Here is a 20,675-nt window from a genome sequence, read left to right as displayed (position 1 = left end):
TTTTATTTTCTTAATATAATTTTGCTGGAAATTATAGCTCAACTAATTTATATCCAACCATGATACATTTGGTTTCTTTATCTTCTATAAGCAAAAATAATACATTTTTCCTGGGCTTAACTCTTTGCTACAGTGTAGCTCATTTAAAAAAATTCTTATTAATATTGATGTTTTGATTGCCCAGTGCTTTCCCAGGTCACTTGAAATTATTATTTCATTATCACAAGGGTACAATGTATTGCAATGGAAACACTCTGGGAAATCAATCAGACCTCAATTTTAATTCTGGCTTCTACATTCACTGTTTTGCTTGAAAATGTTACTAAAGTTCTGTGTTCTCATTGATAAATGGGCGTATGGCAAGTGACATCTACGATGGCCCCCAGTGATCCCCCCTCCTCATACTCATGCCTTTATGTAACATTTCTCCTCTTGAGTGTGGGCTGGACCTGCTCACTTGCTTCTAGTTAAATGAATATTGCAAAAATAATGGTATGATGCTTTCAAGGTTAGATTACAAAGAGACTATGGTTTCTGCCTTGATGCCGTCTCTTACTTGCCTGTTCACTCTCTGTGATGGAAGCTGCTGGTAGATTGTGAGCTACTCTTTAGAGGAACTCACATGGCTATGAACTAAAGGAGGTCACCAGCCAAAAGCCAGTAAGGTGATACCTCAGTCCAAAAGTCAACAAAGGACTGAATCTTGCCAACAACCACAGAAGTGAACTTGAAATTATATCCTCCACAAGTCAACACTTTGAAGAAATCATACCCAAGACTTCCATTTTGCGTACAGTGTTTGTGGCAAAAACACACAGCTAAGCCATGAATAGATGCCTTACCCACAAAGATAATAAAAATTTGTTATTTTAATGCACAATTTGGGGGGATTGTTTGTTATTCAGCAATAGATAACTAATGCAGAGTATAATCCACTACAGAGCATGTGACCCTTAAAAGATGTTTAATGTTGCTAGTTAGTGAAAAGTTTTCTTGATTTTGTATAGAATTTAGAATTTAATTTAAAAAATTATTCAGGTAATTAAGTAAGAAATATAATCTCTGATCCGCAGAAGTGTTGAAGTGGCCCTCCTAACATCCGTGCTTTTAAATACAAGAGGAACTAGAAATACCAAGGACAGAAGAAAACTTGGTAATTTTAAAGGAATGAACAGATACATAATTTCTAGGTGACCTCCCCAGTTTCCCCACTGGGCCCCCTGGTTGTGGTATTTAACCCAAGAAATTTTTCCTCAGGATTAAGCTGTAAATGGATTGTTCTTTGACTCTCATTGCAAAATTTCTATATTACAGAGCAATTGCAGAACCCAAATTTATCATGACTTTGGTGTAAAACCAGAGTAATTATCACTATAAAAATAGAAACTCAGTTCCTACATGCTATCTCTTTATGTATCCGAATGTCACATTGTTTCTTCTATCAAACCTTGACCACTAGAGTTAAATTTAACTTCATTTATTTATGTTATACTGATTTTGTCTTCCTTTCTGTCATGTCTTCCCAAAAGCAGTTTGGTCCCATCACAACCTTATTTATTTAGTTTTTTTCTTCCCTAGGCAATATATGTATTTTTTAAGATTTATAAATACCCACTTTTCTGGACTGTTTTAAGATATTTTACATTTCTAATTAAATTCCTAGAATAACATTGATAAATAATAGTATTTGAAATGTGTAATACATATAAGATTTTTCTGGATATTAATAGACATAAGTTCCCTAAGAATTTAATATGAGGGTGATAAATGAAACTGGGAAAGGAAATGAGTTAAACTGTATTTTATTACAAATATTTATTGCAATGATTAAGATGTTTATATCCTGAACTGTAAAATATAACCATTAAATTTAATGGAAATAATTCTACCTAGAGCCCTGTGTATCTTCTGACATTTTCATAACTCTGTTGAAAAACATGTCATCTATAATGAAAGCTACCAATAAGCTCATTAAATCACATCATGATTTTTTTTTTTCCTGTGTCATGGTTTTGTCTAATGGGGTTTTCCTTTTAACAAGGAAAACAACAGATATGCACTGTCTGGTGTGTCCAAGGTAGCAGATGTCATTAAAGCTGCTTTTTTACTTTTGTGCCCTCTCTCTCTCTCTCTCTTTTTTTTTTAACAGTTTTGAAATAGATAGCTCCAATGCTGCCATAAATTTTTAAAAAATACATCCATCATGACTCAGACTATTTCTGAATCAGGGCCTATGGGTCAGCCATAAAAAACATTTTTCTTTCCTAGAACATGAGAGGTCTGAATTTTGCCAGAGACCTGTCTGCCAGCTAAACAGAACCTGCCACTGCACAGAAAGCCGGGCTCTTATTTGAAGGTTTGGCTTTTTGTAACTCTGGCTATAACATCAGAATCATCAAGACAAAGATGAACTTGGGTTGGTGGCTGGATTTTCTACCTGGCCACTCAAGAAATTCTCAGGATTCTTCGTCTTTGACCATGCTAGCAAGCAATACCAGGTCACATGAACAGCCAATTTTAAAAGCAGAGTGTAGCATGGTGACTGTCTTATTCTATCAGCATGTCTTTTTGTTTTTAGCTGTGTCTGAGATCCTTTAAACACACACGAAGCAAAACTGTTAATTAAATTAATCTTGCAGATATTTTTGAACATTTCCAAAAATAAGGAATTGCTTCAGTGATCATAATTTGTTTCAGACTCTTGGAAACATTTGGATGAGTATAATGTATTCCTAGGGGTTATTGGTGTGTTAAACATCCAGTGGAATTTAAATGGGTATTTTCTTTATCACATCATCACATTTAACTCCATTTTATTTTCCTACTCTGGAGGTAAAAAGAATTCATTCTTTATAAAATAATTTAAGCTTGTGAACTGAGAAACTTTATGTAAGCATGCCATGTGTTCTTTATGTTGCAAATACTAGACTTACATATGTTTTAACATCTAAACTATCATTTCACCTTGGTCAATGAGAAAAACTTAAAAAATCCTGCTTGAGGAGAATAACTACCTTCCTTAGGGAGTGAGTTTTTACCTGGACTTAAAAAATATGCAGGACTCTCCCAGCTGGGAAAGAAAGATACAGGAATTGCTGGATGGAAAATAACCCTAGCAAAGGCCTGAAAGAACAAAATTTCCTGAACAGTTAGGAGACTCCTATTTTACAACTAGAAATCTGGAAGTGGACAACTAGAAATACTTCTACAGAAGTAAGAGTGTGAATGCGGTGCAACGGATTGTGGCATTGATTCTTTGGGGGTTGAAGAACAGCAGATATCAATACTTTTAAGAACAGCAATGACACATTACAGACAAATCATGGTTTGCTAATAGAGAGGGAGAAGAGAGGAAAAATAATGGCAACAGAAAAGTCCATTTAAAGGGCTATTGAAACAACAGTGGTAGAAGTATTTGGGCCATAACAAAAATCAGAATTTATTTCCTCTAATTTTCTTGAAACCTCTCTTTCTGACCAGCATTTAAAAAAAAAATCTTTATCAGTCCGACTCTCCATTTGGCTCATTATCTTTGAACTTAAAGTCACCATGAACACCAATAGACTTTTCATTTTAATATACCTGCCCATGCTATTTCTAATTTTACATAATCTGGGAATGTTAATATGAATCATCATGCTTTAATTAACACTGATTAAGCTCTTCTCTTCTTGGATAATAAAGTAATTTCCTGCTTTGTCCAATTCCCGATGCTATAAACTCCCATTCCCATTTATGAGAAATATATTATTTGAATTATCTCAAAGGAAAGCATTTATTTCTTGGGCAAGTATAATTCACTTGATTTACAAAAGAAATTCTAAGAAAAGACTAGTCAATCCAAGGCCTATTTTGAAGCCAAGCCTAGTCAACTGGGCCATCTAATTCTGTTTATCCTCTTGCTCACCGCTGTCTTCCCTGCCACCCAGGCACTTGCCTTCTTTCGTCATCAGAGTTCAGAGACGCAGCAACCATCCTAGCACTGTGATAGAAGAGGCCAGAGAGTTGAGCTGCAAATTGGAGGAATGGCCCCAGTGGACAGCTGGTTTCAATTCGGGTCAAAGTTAGGCAGGACCAAAGGTAGGGTGGCAGCCAGCTGTAGGCTAACTGGAGTCAGGAAAGATAAATTGCAAGACAGGTACTCAATCAACTTCTGAGGCCTAGGCTCTAAGCCAATCAGCCAGGGAGGACTACAGGCCAGTACCCTAAGAGCTCTCCATGGACAGGTAGGGTCTGGGAAGAATGTTCATGCCTCACGATAAGCGCACATTTAAACAGAGGCCAGAAGGAACTGAGGGGAGAAAATCATGCTTTGGCTACCTTCTGTTTCAGGCAAAGGTAACGAAATAGCAAGGAGGCCAGTATGTTTGGAGCACAGTTATCAAAGCAGAGAGTGGGAGCAGCTGGACTCAAGGAGAGACCAAGGAGGCAAATTATGTAGGGCTTTGAGGGTCAGATAACAGGCTTTGAGTTTCATTCAGTACAGAAACAGATGGCATAATTTGACGTGTGTTTAAAATTCACACCAAATACTGCTGGAAAATGGATTCTATGTATCTAGAACAGAAATAAAGAGATTGGTTAGAGACTCTGGCAGTAACTCAGGTGAGAGTTTATGATGTCTTAAACCAGAGTGGTAGCAATGGAGATGATGAGAAATGAGCAGATTCAGGATATATTTTGGAATATAACCTACAAAATTTGCTGGTGAATGGGATGTGAGATACAGTAAAGAAGCAGGGAAGATTTAAGAGTTTTGCCATGAGCAACTGCAAAGATGGAATTTTCATTAACTGTGTAATGACTTATGGAAGAGACCACTAATTTGAATGTTTGATGGGAGAATCAGGAGTCAATATGAGACAAGTACAGTGTGAGACATCCTAATCCAAGTGGAGGTGAAAATGGAGTCAAGCAAATAACTGGGTATATAAAAGTAAAGTTCAAAAAAAAAAAAAGTCTAGGCTAGAGTTATGAAATTTGGAATCTATCCCATATAAATATCATTTGAAGTCATAAAATTGGATTGAGATCACTAAAGGACTAAGTATAATTAAAGAACAGTGGTGTTCCAAGGACTAAGTGTTGGGAAATTCCAAAATTTAGAGACTAAGAGAGTGAAGAGGGACCCTCAGGAGTTAGGGGAAAAAATGATGAGTGAGATAGGAGAGGGTATGTTGTCCAAAAGTCCAAGCGAAGAAAGTGCTTTAAAAAAAGAATAAATAATTAACTGTGCCGAACTCTGAAGAGAAGTCAAGTAATTTGATGATTAAAATTTGTTAGGTTGAGCAACAAAATGTTCCAAGTGGCCTTAACAAGAGTAATTTTAGTTGAATTGGGAAGAAAGACTTGTGAGTGGGTTAAAAAAAAAAAAATGAAGATAGCAAATAGAGATACTAGGCAATTCTTCCTTGAATTTTGCTATAAATGGGGTATAATATGGACAGAAGATGTAAAAACAGTCAGGATTTTTGATGTTGTTTTTTTGTTAGGTAAGAGATATTACAGTACTGTGTATGCTCATTTGGATGATCCAGTAGCCAGTGAAAATGTGATGACATGGAAGACCAACCGTGCTAGAATACATGGATGTGGGTCTGTTCTGGGAGCAACCAGGAATTGTATTGAGTATGGAGTGATGCGTGCATAATCGGTTATATTTGACTCTTCTCTCTCTCTGAATTCACCCTCATCCAAACCAGTGGTACTTTATTGCTAGAGTACCAAACTCAAACTTTCTGACTCATATTAATATTACATCTTCAATTTTGTATCTATTATACACACTTTCTCATCTTGACATAGCTCTTTGTTGTCCCTGTTAATAGTGTTAGAAATAATTTTTCATTCAAGTATCAACTTATTTGGGGATGTTTCAACTTTCTTCCTCCCACAAGATGTTTCTCACCCCAGCATCTTTTAAGTGAATTCTACATCAGCAGCAAAGGATGCTGAGAAAGCAAATGTCTCATATTTTTAATTAATATAATTGGGAGCAGGCCCATTTCAGGGTGTTTTAATTGACTTTATTTCCAATTCCTACCACAAGAGAATTCCATCGGTACTCTAAAATAAATCTCATTGATATCTATCATAGGAAATGTAAATAATGCTTATATGGGTTTTTTAAAACCCCTTGACAAATTTTTGAATGCCTTAAATTTTAGATGTTGTCCATTTTATCAACCTGGTGTCTTTCAAGAGGAGAGTACTTTCCAAACTTGCCAAGTTTGTGGACTACAGTTTTGATCATCTGGACATCAAGGCAGATACTGGGGATACAAAGACAACACAGGAATTTCCCTGCCAGTCAAGCGGTTAAGACTCCCACGCTGTCACTGCCAAGGGTTCCATCCCTGATCAGGGGGACTATGATCCCACAAGCTGCACAGCCAAAAAGCCCCCGAACAAACAAAAACCCAGAGACCGTACGTATTTCCTATCATCAAATAGTAATGAGTCTAGTGAGATGTACAAGACTATACTTAGTTCTATAAGGGATGTTTAAGTGGTAGATGAGGAAGAAAGAAAGTTAACATTTCCCAGATGACTATTCTAAATCAGATATGGTGCATATAGTATTTCATCTATTATCACAGCAACCCAACATATTAAATATAGAGATATTTAAATGATTTTAATTCAAAAATGGCAATCCACTCCAGTATTCTTGCCTGGAAAGTCCCATGAACAGAGAAGCCTAGCGGGCTGCAGTAGATGGTGTCACAAACAGTCAGACCTGACTGAGCAACTAAACAACAATGTGAGGAGCTGGAATGCAAACTGAAGTCCACTTCCTCCTGGAGTCTGATAGATAGGAAAACTGGCTAGCTCCCCGCCCCTCATTCTCCTGCTCCATCAAGGTCCCACTGGCCTCTAATGGTTATTCACTCAAGCCCAATATTTTCATAATATGAGGCCTTACCTGAAAGCTCTGTAAAAATCTCTGCTAGCGTAGTTTTAGTATAAAGCTAATAAAAATAGCTAAGAATAGCTATTACTGGTGATAATGAGCTACAACTATTTATACTCTGTGATTTACAGTCTAGCCAACTGCTACACATACTCATAAGTACCAGACCCATCTTTATTTTCCATCCCTTCGAGGTCTCTGATCTCCTTCCCAATTTCTCTGCCTGCCTGGTATTCTGCTCCCTACCGCCTGACAGTTCTAAACTCTGAATTTTTTATATTCGCTTTCTGTTTTTTAGTTGACCCCTCCAAACACAGGCTCTCACCTTTGTTATTTAATACCAGCCAGTATCATTCCAATCTGTGGACTAAGTCACTTCAGTCATGTCTGACTTTTTGTGATCTCATGAACTGTAGCCCACCAGGCTCCTCTGTCCATGGGATTCTCCAGGCAAGAATATTGGAGTGGGGTGCCATGCCTTCCTCATCATTCTCATAGGGTCAGCCCCAAATCCTGACTTCTCCTAATTTACCCTACTCCCTCAGCACTCAAGCCTTACTTAGCAGGATCATTGGTTCTAGGAAAAAACTTAAAGCTATAGTTAACAGAATCAGCAAGTAAAGGTTAAAGGAATCTGAGATCATAGTTTATAAATTAATAATACCTAATAATACCTAGTCTGGTGGCTGGTGGCTCAGATGGTAAAGCGTCTACCTGCAATGCGAGAGACCCAGGTTCGATCCGTGGGTTGGGAAGATCCCCTGGAGAAGGAAATGGCAACCCACTCCAGTACTCTTGCCTGGAAAATTCCATGGACGGAGGAGCCTGGTAGGCTACAGTCCATGGGGTCGCAAAGAGTCGGACACGACTGAGCGACTTCACTAAGTCACTTCACTGATAATACCTAGTAACTATTGTTCCTATTTTCTACCCAAATTTGTAAAAAACTCCATGCAATAAATTCTATTGAGATGTGTCTGGCAGTTATGTGAAAGAATCTACCTGATCTTACTATGTCTAGACAGAAATTGTTGAATGTTAAAAGAGTCAAACCTGGGTAACCTCCTGAAGGTTCTTTCAGAGTCCAGTAGTTTTGGCAGCTTAGCCAATGAAACAAGTGGTATTCTTTCAAAGGTTGTGACCCACAAAGTTAAATTCCAATTTTGATAGTCTGGCTGGCCTCTTCAAAAGGCTATTGATTATCTAATGAACCAACTACGGCTCCATGTGTCCTTAAATCTCAAGATATGCCCATGGAACATCAAATGAAGGGAATATTTGCAAATTATCTGCATACCTGGATGTGAACCCCTAACTGTATATTACTAATTCAAGACTAGGGTTTTACTGGCGTTAGTTATTTTATGTAATTATCTGATTTAGTTGGCCACTTGGGTCAAGGTAATTAAATAAATGTTTCACCTATTAAGGACCTATTCATGGACACCAGCCCTTACAAACATCCTTTGTTCCAAAAAAGACCTGCTGCTGCTGTACCTTCTCTTGTCTCTCAGGTGCAGTGAAATTACTGTTACATGTAGAGTACCAGCAACAGAATGTTTTGATTACTGAGCACGTCGTTGGAATTCTTTTATTTGTCCAGTTGAACCTGATGTTCCTATAAATGCCCCAGAATATAAGAATAAAGAAATGAGATGCTTTGTTGCTTCTGAAGGCTGAAGATGTGCTCAAATCTTTCTCTCTCCGAAATGACAGAGAGCATCTACTCTAGCCTTGCACACCTAAGCTATGACAAATGAAGGAAGTTTCTATGATTTTCTTGTGTCACTTTAAGGGCAAAATTCACTTCAGAGATCCTCTGGGATTCTGATTTGGGCAAACTCAACATGGGCTCAGGATATTCACCAGCTTTCAACTTAGAGAAGAAGAGTGTTACAAAGTTAAAAGTTCATGAGGCTACTTGGTCTCTCACATTCTAAAAGAAATAAAGTACTATAATTTAAATAATTTAAATGCAAAATAGAGTTTCATATTTTACTGCCGATGCCAGAACTTCTGTGAAACTTCATGACACTCTGGGACATTTCCATCTTTCTTTTTGTCTGAGTGAAATTAGTGTTTGAGAGTTCTTTGCATATTCCTAGCTCAAAGTATGATTTGCATATTTTGGCATTTAAACCAAAGTAAGTTTTGATCAAATTTGAATTATATCAGCCATTTTTTCCTTTTTTATTATTTTATTCTTCAGTCTTTTTTTTTTAAAGAACCACATTATTAATGTGGTTATCTAATACCACATTATTAAATTAAACAATTAAAAATTGTTATTATTTACAACAATAAATTTAGCAATCTTCATTTTCTCTGTGTTTGTCACTGCAGTATTATATCTGCACTGGCAATAATTAAACTCCTATATCTTAGGAGTTTAGGACGAGAATATAAATAGAATCAAGAGAGCAATTTGGTAGAACTCAAAAGACTTTAGTATTAGATAAACTAGGATTGAGGGGCTTCCCTGGTAGCTCAGCTGGTAAAGAATCCACCTGCAATGCAGGAGACCCTGGTTCAATTCCTGGGACAGGAAGATCCCCCGAAAAAGGAATAGGCTACCCACTCCAATATTCCTGGGCTTTCCCGGTGGTTCAGATGGAAAAGTATCCAACCACAATGCAGGAGACCTAGGTTTGATCCCCGGGTTGGGAAGAGCCGCTGGAGGAGGGCATGGCAACCCAGTCCAGTAATCTTGCCTGGAGAATCCCCATGGACAGCGGAGCCTGACAGGCCACAGTCCAAGGGGTCCCAAAGAGTCGGACATGACAGAGTGACTAAGCACAGCACAGCAACTAGGACTGAGTCCTGGTTTTACATCCTACTGACTGTATAATCTTTGAGACTGAGTCCCAGCTTTTTTGTCTGTAAAATGATAGTGATATCATCTACTGTAGTGAACTGAATGTTTGTGTCCCTCCAAAATTTATGCATTAAAATCCTAATTCTCATTGTGATAATATTAGGAGGCAGAGCATGTGGGAGGTAATGAGACCATGAGCCTGGAGTCTTCATGAAGAGTATTAATGGTCTTATAAGAAGAGGCACACATGAAACAACTTGCTTCTTTACTTTCTCTGCTCTTCACCATGTGAGGATACAGAGAAGAGAGCCATCTACAAACCAGCAAGAGGGCCTTCACCAAGAACCCAACCATGCTGGTACTCTGATCTCAGACTCCCAACCTCCAGAAAGATGAGTAGCAATTGTTTGTTATTTAAGCTACCTAATCTGTACTTTACTTATTATGGCAGCCTCTGTTGACTAAGACACCACCTACCAAATAAGGATTGGGTATATATTACATCTAGCATAGTACTCGCCCATAGGAAGCTCTCAGCAGTTAATCATAATATTAATACTGCTAAACTGAAGGGAAAGTCAATCAGTCGTGTCTGACTCTTTGCAACGTCATGGACTATACAGTCCATGGAATTCTCCAGGCCAGAATACTGGAGTGGGTAGCCTTTCCCTTCTCCAGGGGATCTTCCCAACCCAGGGATCAAACCCAGGTCTCCTGCATGGCAGGCAGATTCTTTACCAGCTGAGCCCCAGTACTGCTGAAGTGGTATTCTAATTTACTTTTGTTGTTCAGTTGCTATGTCATGTCCAACTCTTTTGTGACTCCATGGACTGGAGCTCGCCAGGCTCCTATGTCCATGGGATTTTCCGGGTAAGAATACTGGAGTGGGCTGCCATTTCCTACTCCAGTTGACTTTCCCGACCCAGGAATTGAACCTACATCTCCTGTATTGGCAGGTGAATTCTTTACCACTGAGCCACCAGGGAAGCCCTTAATTCACCATAAGTCACTTCTAAAAAGCTATTAAAGCACTTAATAGTTGCTAAACTTCTTCCTGAGATACAAATAAAAAAGATAAAAAATTACTATAACTTATCTTTGAAGAATACTGTCAGTCTTAAACATTGATCAACTGGGTGTTGACCACTAGAGGGCTTAAAATTTGCAATCCTACTTAGTAATCTATTAGCACTGATTGACATTTTATGAAAGGCTTCTGTTAATTTTGAAAAGTGAAATTGACTGACTGAAACTGAAATAAACTGAAAATAAACTGACTCAATGGAGCTCATGTGACAAACAAATGTTATAATTAAATCTAACTTTAATATTTGTCGGCATCTTTACTTCTAAACAATTATCCTATTAGAGCATTTTCCAATTACAATTATTGTAAAATTGCATAAGTATTTCACAATGGCTACTTAGAAAGCATCACTACAAACTAAACTAGGGGAGGTGATGGAATTCCAGTTGAGCTATTTCAAATCCTGAAAGATGATCCTGTGAAAGTGCTGCACTCAATATGCCAGCAAATTTGGAAAACTCAGCAGTGGCCACAGGACTGGAAAAGGTCAGTTTTCATTCCAATCCCAAAGAAAGGCAATCCCAAAGAATGCTCAAACTACTGCACAATTGCACTCATCTCACACGCTAGTAAAGAAATGCTCAAAATTCTCCAAGCCAGGCTTCAGCAATACATGAACCATGAACTTCCAGATGTTCAAGCTGGTTTTAGAATAGGCAGAGGAACCAGAGATCAAATTGCCAACATCTGCTGGATCATCAAAAAAGCAAGAGAGTTTCAGAAAAACATCTATTTCTGCTTTATCGACTATGCCAAAGCCTTTGACTGTGTGGATCACAATAAACTGTGGAAAATTCTGAAAGAGATGGGAATACCAGACCACCTGACCTGCCTCTTGAGAAACCTAAATGCAGGTCAGGAAGCAACAGTTAGAACTGGACATGGAACAACAGCCTGGTTCCAAATAGGAAAAGGAGTACGGCAAGGCTGTATATTGTCACCCTGCTTATTTAACTTATATGCAGAGTACATCATGAGAAACGCTGGGCTGGAAGAAGCACAAGCTGGAATCAAGATTGCTGGGAGAAATATCAATAACCTCAGATATGCAGATGACACCACCCTTATGGGAGAAAGTGATGAGGAACTAAAAAGCCTCTTGATGAAAGTGAAAGAGGAGAGTGAAAAAGTTGGCTTAAAGCTCAACATTCAGAAAACTAAGATCATGGCATCTGGTCCCATCACTTCAAGCAAATAGATGGGGAAACAGTGGAAACAGTGGCTGACTTTATTTTGGGGGGCTCCAAAATCACTGCAGATGATGATTGCAGCCATGAAATTAAAAGACACTTACTCCTTGGAAGGAAAGTTATGACCAACCTAGATAAAATATTAAAAAGCAGAGACATTACTTTGCCAACAAAGATCCGCCTAGTCAAGGCTATGGTTTTTCCAGTGGTCAAGTATGGATGTGAGAGTTGGACTACGAAGAAAACTGAGCACAGAAGAATTGATGCTTTTGAACTGTGGTGTTGGAGAAGACTCTTGAGAGTCCCTTGGACTGCAAGGCTATCCAACCAGTCCATCCTAAAGGAGATCAGTCCTGGGTGTTCTTTGGAAGGACTGATGCTGAAGCTGAAACTCCAGTACTTTGGCCACCTGATGTGAAGAGCTGACTCATTGGAAAATACCCTGATGCTGGGAGGGATTGGGGGCGGGAGGAGAAGGGGATGACAGAGGATGAGATGGCTGGATGGCATCACCGACTCGATGGACGTGGGTTTGGGTGGACTCTGGGAGTTGGTGATGAACAGGGAGGCCTGGCGTGCTGCTATTCATGGGGTCACAAAGAGTCAGACACGACTGAGTGACTGAGCTGAACTGATAACTTACAAAAATACTTCTACCAAAAGATGACAGGTCATTATTTATGTCCCCTAAACAATTTACTATGTTTGAAGGTAAGTAATTCACTCTATCAAAAGAAGTTGTTGAATACTCATGTTAATTAGTTCCTAAAATCATATATTTATCTCTATTATAGTAAAAAAGAATTGAGAAGACAAGATAAGTTATTGATACCTCCAGCCTTGAGTGTGGGTCAAATATTTTAGTAACACAATAAGTTCAATTTTTTATCATGGTATATCATTTAGGTTTTAGGACCAGATATCACCACTTATTATTTATATGTGTGGCTTATAGGAGCTAATAAATATTTCTAAGTTTCAGTTTCTAATAGCTTTTTAAAAATATTGATAATAATATCTACTTTATAAAAATTATGAAAAAGAAACAAGATTAAAATGTATATTTTGACTGGCATACTCTATGGAACAGAACATTTGCTCTTCAAATCTCTAAAATAATCATGGTAGTGTTACCTTTGAGTAATAAAGGAAAATTAAGATATTTCTCTAATTTCTTCAAAAATCCTGCTCTTACTGTAATTACTTGATTAAGTCTAAACTCAAGTACATTTTATGTGTACTTAAATAATAATTATTCCAACTTTTAAGTTGTAAATGACTTAATAAGATAGTTACCTTCTTTCAGAATTCTATGATTTAAGTTTTTAAGTTTAACACACATACTAGTGTGCCATTGGGGGTTGCGGGGGGTGGGTGGGGGGGCGTGCTGGGTCTGTGTGCTGTTCGTGGGCTTTCTCTAGTTGCAGCCAGCAGGGGCGATAATCTAGCTGCAGTGCTCAGGCCTCTCATTGCAGTGGCTTCTCTTCTGAAGCAGGGGCTCCGCTAGGTGCAGCACATGGGCTCAGTCGTTGCTCTGTGGCATGTGGGATCTTCCTACACCGGGGATCCAACCTGTGTCCCCTGAATTTGCAGGGGGACTCCTAATCACTAGACCACCAAGGACACCAACCTGTGTGCCATTTTTTAAAAGCAGGACTAAGTCTCGAGGACTAAAGCCAACATTAGATGATTTTTTTTTAATTACTAACTATAAGTAATTCTATATAATTAATTTAAATGAAAATGAGAAGTAAAAAGGGATGTGACAGTATGAATATATGGAAAATCATCTGATTTCTCTTAGTTCTAGAAATGTAAATTGGCTTTCTGATGAAATTATGTACTATTTTGTTAGTTATATTTTACTTATAAAATATTCTTGCTTCATTATGTGACTGAGTATATGTAAATACTATAAAAATAATACAACATAGCCTTCATTCATTTTCTTCCCCCCAAAGAGAACACAGACCTTTTTACTCAGGTGGGTCAGGTGACCATTTATCATATTTCACTGTAAAGCCACCAGGTCAAGCTTTAATATCCTTCAGGTGTAAAGCTAAATACCTGTTTCTATTTTCTAACTCCATCCCTCTGCCAAAATTAGATCTTAAAAATGACTAAAAGTAATTCTCTAGGGTTCTACTTATTAAAAAACCAGGAAATAAGATTGCAAGATTGTCATTGCCAGATAAAATGAAAAATCAGTTCAGTTCAGTTGCTCAGTCATGTCTGAATCTTTTTAATTCCATGAACTGCAGCATGCCAGGCTTCCGTGCCCTTCACCAACTCCTGGAGCTTACTCAAACTCATGTCCATTACATCAGTGAGCTATCACAGGTCAATTTGTTTCAGATTATCAACGAATGATTATTTAGTGTATATTTTATGCAATAATTTTTAGTACATTTATATCCCAAGTGTTACACAGGGTATGCTTATTATTTATTTTCATTATTTATCTGAAATTCATACATTGTTGTTCAGTCACTAAGATGTGTCTGACTCTGTGAGCCCATGGACAGCAACACGCCAGGCTCCCCTGTCCTTCACTATTTCTCAGAGTTTGCTCATATACATCGCTCATGTCCACTGAGTTGGTGAGGAAATCCAACCATCTCATCCTCAGTCACCCCTTCTCATCCTGCCCTCTATCTTTCCCAGCATCAGGGTTTTTTTCAATGAATCTGTTCTTCGAATCAGATGGCCAAAATATTGGAGCTTCATTTATCTGAAATTCATACATGGGGCATACTTATTCATTACCTGATATTTAGTAAAATTAAAATTTAACCAGTGGGCTATATTTTTATTTGCTGAATCTGGTAACCATTAGAGGAAGACAAAAATTATTTTGGAGAAAACATACTAAACAAATATTTCAAAACCCACATCTTGTATCCAGTGATTGAAGAATCAATGGATCTCCAGTCCCCTAGAAATGCAAAGCCAAAACATAAAGAATTTTACATATGTGGAGAGAAGAAGAACTAGTTTTGCTCCAAATCTCGATTGTTTCTATTGCTCCTGGCATACTTTCAATTCTGATATAAATCTCATAAATAATTGACTCAGGAAATCTCTGAGAGTTGGAGGGTAATGGGCAGTCTGAAATGTAAAAATTTAGAGGTATTGTGGATAACTGCCCTACCCACCAGAGACTAACTCGCAGTTTTAAAATATACATCCTTACCTTCTAAATCATAGCTAATTGAACCAGAAGTAGATAACACATTCGACTGAAATCTCTTTACTAGAGATTTGTAGTTCAAATTATATTTTCTTTGTGTGACTGGACCTGAAATATGCAAAGCCGCAGCATTTGATGGGGTCTCCACTTACCCACATGCTGCCTTATAGAAACTAGAAAAAGTCACCCTTTTTAGGACAACTCAACCCTGAGGGTTGACAGCTTGGCTAGCAGAGCTAGATTGTGCTTTAGACTGTATCCAACACTGGACACCCTTGTGTTATCAGCAACCTATACAATTTTATGTGATTGCCTTGCCATTTTATGCCATGTGGAATAGAATATATAGCGCAGGGGCTGCTGCTGCTGCTAAGTCGCTCCAGTCGTGTCCGACTCTCTGCTACCCCATAGATGGCAGCCCACCAGGCTCCACCGTCCCTGGGATTCTCCAGGCAAGAACCCTGGAGTGGGTTGCCATTGCCTTCTCCATATATAGCACAGAAAGATGTATAATTGAGAGATGAAGTATGAATACTGCTAACTCTTTGATGGTTTTTTCATTTCTAAATTCCAAACCTCTCTGAGACAAAAGTTTATTCCTATTGTGTTTTGTAAAATATCCTTTAATTTGTGTAATAAATTCTTACATTTTGATTAAGATACTTCAAGCTCATTCTTGACACTTGAAAAGAGAAAATAGTAATTAGTTACATACATAATGGCTTTAAAATAATATCTTAGGAATCACTGATGCAGTCTGGTAAAATTCTGGCAATAATCTGTATTCAACTGACATTTGAATACACCAGTGTGCCTTCTTTTTACTTCTGAATTGATCTTAGCTTCAGAGGCTGACAAATTCTTCAGTGAACAAAAGCAATTGCCTTCAATTGCAGTCACAGTGAATTTAATTTTCATTCACTTCCTATGCATAATGAGTTCCTCGGAGTGGACTATAAACTGTACTGTTTGATATAAAATACCTTTTCTTTCATTAGAACAATTTATAAATATAGAATTGAAAGGTGGTAAAGAAGGAATCCGAAACAGTGTAATGACATGAAGGCAAAAAGGATAGAAACAAAGGAATAAATAAGACCAAGAATGGAACCACTTGACTTATTAATAAGACCTCTCTGGGAAGTAGCTTATACCTCACTAGCTTTTTGTTTTGTTCTGTTTTGTTTCATTTTTATAGGGTGGAGAAAACCTCTGCTTTTTCATAAACTATAGCATCTTGAGTCTTCATAGAACCATGTTCATAGACATATTTACTTCCCTCCCAGGTGGCCAAATAGGGAGCTATTTATTTATTTATTTTGTGCTGTCTTTCTGTCATTTTACATGAGAGGCAAACTCACTCTAGCACATGGGTCGTTACAGATATCTTTCGTATAATCATGTGTTGACAAGCATCCATTTCGCACATTATCCAGAGGATGTCCCAGCCCTTGTAAGTTGTAAGGTAGACAGTTTTCCTTCTTACAGTGACAATCATGGTTTGAGTATAAATGGTCATTATAGAAATGGTCATTAAAGAAATTCAGTTCAGTTCAGGTCAGTGGCTCAATCGAGTCCAACTCTTTGCGACCCCATGGACTGCAGCACGCCAGGCCCCCGTCCATCACCAACTCCTGGAGTTTACCCAAACTCATGTCCATTGAGTTGGTGATGCCATCCAACCATCTCATCCTCTATCGCCCCCTTTTCCTCCTGCCCTCAATTTTTGCCAGCATCAGGGTCTTTTCAAATGAGTCAGCTCTTCGCATGAGGTGGCCAAAGTATTGGAGTTTAAACTTCAACATCAGTCCTTCCAATGAACACGCAAGACTGATCTCCTTTAGGATGGACTGGTTGGATCTCCTTGCAGTCCAAGGGACTCTCAACAGTCTTCTCCAACACCACAGTTCAAAAGCATCAATTCTTCTGTGCTCAGTTTTCTTCACAGTCCAACTCTCATATCCATACATGACCACTATTAAAACCATAGCCTTAACTAGACGGATCTTTGTTGGCAAATTAATGTCTCTGCTTTTTAATATTTTATCTAGGTTGGTCATAACTTTCCTTCCAAGGAGTAAGTGTCTTTTAATTTCATGGCTGCAATCACCACCTGCAGTGATTCTGGAGCCCCCAAAAATAAAGTCAGCCACTGTTTCCACTGTTTCCCCATCTATGTGCCATGAAGAGATGGGACCAGATGCCATGATCTTCGTTTTCTGAATGTTGAGACTTAAGCCAACTTTTTCACTCTCCTCTTTCACTTTCATCAAGAAGCTTTTTAGTTCCTCTTCACTTTCTGCCATAAGGGTGGTGTCATCTGCATATCTGAGGTTATTGATATTTCTCCCAGCAATCTTGATTCCAGCTTGTGCTTCTTCCAGCCCAGCGTTTCTCATGATGTACTTTGCATATAAGTTAAATAAGCAGGGTGACAATATACAGCCTTGCCATACTCCTTTTCCTTTATGGAACCAGGCTGTTGTTCCATGTCCAGTTCTAACTGTTGCTTCCTGACCTGCATTTAGGTTTCTCAAGAGGCAGGTCAGGTGGTCTGGTATTCCCATCTCTTTCAGAATTTTCCACAGTTTATTGTGATCCACACAGTCGAAGGCTTTGGCATAGTCAATAAAGCAGAAATAGATGTTTTTCTGGAACTCTCTTGCTTTTTTGATGATCCAGTGGATGTTGGCAATTTGATCTCTGGTTCCTCTGCCTTTTCTAAAAGCAGCTTGAACATTTGGAATTTCACAGTTCACATATTGCTGAAGCCTGGCTTGAAGAATTTTGAGCATTACTTTACTAGCGTGTGAGATGAGTGCAACTGTGCAGTAGTTTGAGCATTCTTTGGCATTGCCTTTCTTTGGGATTGGAATGAAAACTGACCTTTTCCAGTCTTGTGGCCACTGCTGAGTTTTCCAAATTTGCTGGCATATTGAGTGCAGCACTTTCACCATTGGGGAGAGATTAAAGAAATTACCACATTTTGAATCTGAGCTAAGAAATTTAGAGTAGGTTACAGTGATACCTATTTTCTTGTATTTTTACTTAACCTCCTTCTGTATCAATAAGAATTCTGGGAGTGAGTTTCTTAACTTCATGGGATTGACCTTTAAATTCTTCCTGATATACAGTAACATATAAAACAAAAATTTAATTTTTATCCAGTTATTATCTGGTTTATACACCCGTTTGTAGTGTCATGTATTAAATTCTCAGAACAGGCTTTAGAATTCAAGAGACCTGGATCAAATGACAGCTTTATTTGCCTCTTAAGGTGTGACCTAATGAAAGCAAACATCCTGTTAATTGAATTGTTTACCCAAATGTATACTAGGTATTATATAATAAACCTTACTTTTCATGATTATTGAAAGTATTAAAAACAATATATATAAACTGGTTAGCAAAGTGTTTGGCCCATTGTAGACCCTAAATAAACAATAGTTATTATGGCACAAATGCAGATGAGCCTGAACACTTATTTTAAGGTCTCATTTTTTAGCATGGCCTCATTTTTAATGGCTTCCCTGGTGGTTCAGTTGGTAAAGTGTCTGCCTGCAATGCGGGAGACCTGGGTTAAATCCCTGGGTTGCGAAGATCCCTGGGAGAAGGAAACGGCAGCCCATTCCAGTATTCTTGCCTGGAAAATCCCACAAATGGAGGAGCCTGGCAGGTTACAGTCCACGGGGTCACAAATAGTCGGATATGGCTGAGCGACTAACACAAACACACACATTTTTAATATAGATGATGACTAATGGAAATCATCGAAGACTGGGGAAAATGGGCTGATGGTTAGAAGAGAAGGCTCAGTGGGTAAAACAGTCGTATGATGATGGCTTGTAAATAGGAAGAAATAAATCCCAACAGGTATTTTTAAAACAGATATTCCTAATATAAAATCTACAGGATGTGATAATGTTGGAAGTGGGAACTATAAGGAAGAAATCAAGTGATACTCCAAGGATTGATTTTGAATAGTAGGGAAATGGTACCATTAACATAAATTGAAGCTTTGGGAAGGATATATTTTGGCATCAAAGCGTGAAGTGAGATATAAGGATGAGCATTTCTGGAGAGCTACGGGGCTAGGGACCATGATGTAGGAGTTATCTACATGGAGGCAGAGTCAAGGGCTTTAGCAGTGTTATCCACTCCAAAGTAGTGGGAAAGGCCTACATTTAAGGTAAAGAAAACAAGAAAAGAACAGGCAGAAATGTGAATGATGAGTAGCAGCGAGAAAACCAGAACTAGAATTGAAGGAGTCAAAGAAGGGCAGTTTTAAGAAAATCTATGAATAGAAATGATGCAATTTCAACAAAAGAGAGAAAAAGGATTTTATTTATTTAAGAAAAAGGATTTTAAAACAACCATTCTTTTCTTTCAGCACTTTATAAATATATTCTACTTCCTCGGGACCCATGTGATGAAAGCAACGGCCAACCCAGAATTCTGCCTCAGAAATGAAGTATAGTAAAAGTATTGAGACCTAGGGTTTCAAAGTTAGATCTGTGTTTGAGTTCTTGGCTCTGTTATTTAATAGCCAAGTGACCCTGGGCAAGTCATTTAAACTCTCTAAACTTTGGTTACTTCATTTTTAAGATGCAAATAAAACTTGTAGTTGTACACAATGGGAAAAAAAAAAAGAAAATCTATGTAATTGGTTATGTAGATTCCCATGAAGATGATGCTTGGGTCAAGTTGCCTGGATTTAGTCACTGGGAAGGGGTTAGTTGCTCAGGTGTGTCCAACTCTCTGCGACTCCACAGACTGTAGCCAGCCAGGCTCCTCTGTCCATGGGATTCTCCAGGCAAGAATACTGGAGAGGGTTGCCATTTCTTCCTCCAGGGGATCTTCCCAACCCAGGCATCAAACATGGGTGTCCCACATTGCAGGCAGATTCCCTACAATCTGAGTCACCAGGGAAGGTCCAGTCATTGGGAGTCCTAGGTTATTAGCAGGACCCTCAGAGTGGTAGAGACACTACAGGATCACATAGACTTTAGCAGGTAGCAGTGGTCACTGTTGATGAAAGCCACACAGTTGTGAACCCTTCCTTATGTGTCTGAGTACTTCCTTTAATCTGGCTTTACCAGCCTGTTGGAAGAGCCTGGATTGAAGTTCAGGAAGACCTTGGAAATGTGCTAAGGAAATGAGATGGCCTCCAAGGATTCTTCTCTCCAACATTTCCTTAGGAAAGGGGTTTCCCTCTAGTCACTGTAATATCTAGTTACGATTTAGGATTTTTTTTTAATGTTTAATTTTATATTGGAGTATAGCTGATTAACAATGTTGTTGTTTCGGGTGGACAGCAAAGTGACACAGCTATATACACAAACCCGTTCTCCTCCCAACTCCCCTCCCATCCAGGCGGCCACATGACAAAGACTTAGGGTATTATCATTAAATTCCCCATCTTAACATTTAGTCACGTTTGCAGATATATCTAACCTGGATTAGCCCTGAGGTTCAATAAG

This window comes from Cervus canadensis, chromosome 19 (genome assembly GCF_019320065.1).
Source record: "Cervus canadensis isolate Bull #8, Minnesota chromosome 19, ASM1932006v1, whole genome shotgun sequence".
In the NCBI taxonomy this organism is placed as follows: Eukaryota; Metazoa; Chordata; class Mammalia; order Artiodactyla; family Cervidae; genus Cervus; species Cervus canadensis.
The sequence above is the reverse complement of the archived record's forward strand: the minus strand, read 5'-3'. Positions refer to the sequence as shown.